Genomic DNA, 2,456 nt, shown 5'->3' on the forward strand with positions numbered 1-2,456 from the left:
AGTGGAAAGATATTAAGAGGGAAAGGGGAGCTTCCATATATTTTTTTTTTGCATAACTCGAGAATTTATCGAGCAAATGAAACCAAATTTGGCATCAAAAAGTATTTGAGTACGAAAAAATCTTTTTCTATGTGAAACAATTCATTTCTTGCAGTAGGATGATAGAATTGGGAATAAAGGAAGGAAAGAGGAGGCTTACATTTAACTTTTTTTTTTAGAAAACCCGAGAAATGGACAAAACTTAACATAAAAAATCATTTTGGTATGATTGTATGATTATCTAACACACCATCCTCCTTTCAGTGAGTAGGTACATAGGAGGAGGGAGGAGAGCCCAATACAATAGTGTTAGCATATGTTCTCAATTTATGCTAACGAAGCCAACAAATGGAAACAAATATGGCATGGAAAGGTACTTGGTTACGAGATATCTTTCTACGATTGTTATAGATCCTTACGCTTTACAGTGTAGATAGGGGAAGAAAGGAGGAGGGTCCGTATAAATTTTGTTGTAAAGCTTAAAAACTTATCAACTAATGGAACTATATTTGATATTAGAGGGTTTTTGGGAACGAAAAAAGTAGGTATGATTATTAAAAATCACGACCTCCATTCAGCAGGGGGTGAAGGTAAGGACAGGGGAGACTCTCTTATCAGTTTTTCAACATAAATCCAGAACATATCAAGATAAATCAACCATACTTTATAAGTTCGATTGTTGTACGATTAATTTGAGACCGTCCAGACAGCTTCAAATCATCAGATCTTTAATACAAATTTATAGAGCAAGATTTAGAATATTCGTTTAAGTTATCTTTGTGTTGCAGCTCGAAACTCCAGCTGCAGCTCTCATTTAATAGCAGTAGCATATAAATTATGTTATAATTTGATTTAAAGTAATGCCAATTAAAACAAAAAACATTTGATTTCTTTTTGAAAATATCATTTGATTTTGAAAGGTGTAGCAAAGCACACCGGGTCAGCTAGTTATCCTATAAGAAGCATAAGTGAACAAAAAACATGTGGACGACCGTACCAACGACTGAAAATTATGATTCGACTTTTCGACACTGAGTTCAGTGTAGCTTTTTTTGATACTGTGTTCAGTGTCGAAATGTTCACTTTTCAACACTGAATTGCATAAAATCTATTTTATAAACGTTCTAAAAAAGTGGCTCCAGAGAGTATGTTGAAAATCAAAGCCAGAGCGTTTGACGATGTGATTAGAGCTCAAGTTTCTACACCAAACAGACATGAACGGTATGGACCCATTTAAAATTCGAAAATCTGTCATTAACGCTCAAAACACTTTTCTTGATGTTGACACGATTTAAAAATCTTTTTACTCAGTCAAATATGTAGATTACGGTGTCCCATAATTGCATGATGTCTGGGAAACTGTGGGCTCAACCTCCAAATGATAGATACGAGTGTGGAGTTCAAACGTAAGGGGCTAGAGTGTCCTACTTGGAATTTCCCTACCGGCAATTCCCTGAAATAAAAAATAATTTGGTAATTTTCTAAACTAAAATACAAAAAATTGGAAAAATGGATCAAATTGAGCAAGAAAAATTATAGTTCTACCATGATATATGGCTTATAGACTTAAACTTCTATTGTCTCTAAAAACAGGTTGATACATTGAATTTGATAAAATAAAATATTTTTTCGATCGAAAACTTGGTGTTAAAGTGAACAGCGACAAAGAGTCTATAAAATCAAACTATTCCAATAAAGAAACGCTACGAAAAGAGTCTGAATATCTATTTTGCAACATTGATCATTTAGAACTTCCATTTTGCAAACTGGTGATAGTAGAAAAATCATCTTCCAAGAAATGACATAACAAAAGGATAGTTTTCTGGAAATTTACGAGATTTAATGAATGTGCAGAAGTCTAGCTAACTGAGGCCTATCGACAGTGAAAAATCTTTCTCAATTATTTCAAATTTTTGCAGCAAGAATCAGTCAAGTTTGTCGGTTTTAGTAATTAGTTTTTAGGTCTTCGGTTTTATAATCGCTTATTGAATTTGTGAAGAATTTAAAAAGTTTGAAGTGTGTTGCATTACTACTACCTTAAAATCTATATTGATAAGGTTTCGTATAGAGCCGGGTGTTAAAAATTTGATTTTAAATTTTTCCCGGAATCTCGAGAATTCCCGGGAAAATTTTATATTCATCTGACCAAAATGTGTATCAACCGGAAATATTTTTTAATCGAAAACATCAAAAGAAACGTGTTTTGTGATCTAAAACATTGCTGAAAAAAGTATGTAGTTTGAATCAATGTGTGAAGAGCTATTTACGATTCAATCATGGTTAAAAGTAACTTTTTATGAATATTTTCATTTGATTCTGATTTGAAATTGGACTTAATCGACCTACCTACTTGAAAATCGAAACATTTTCATTAAAAAGCTTGGAAAACTGGGAACTATCAGAAGGCCGTATGCCAA

This window comes from Uranotaenia lowii, chromosome 3, assembly GCF_029784155.1.
Source record: "Uranotaenia lowii strain MFRU-FL chromosome 3, ASM2978415v1, whole genome shotgun sequence".
Classification (NCBI taxonomy): domain Eukaryota; kingdom Metazoa; phylum Arthropoda; class Insecta; order Diptera; family Culicidae; genus Uranotaenia; species Uranotaenia lowii.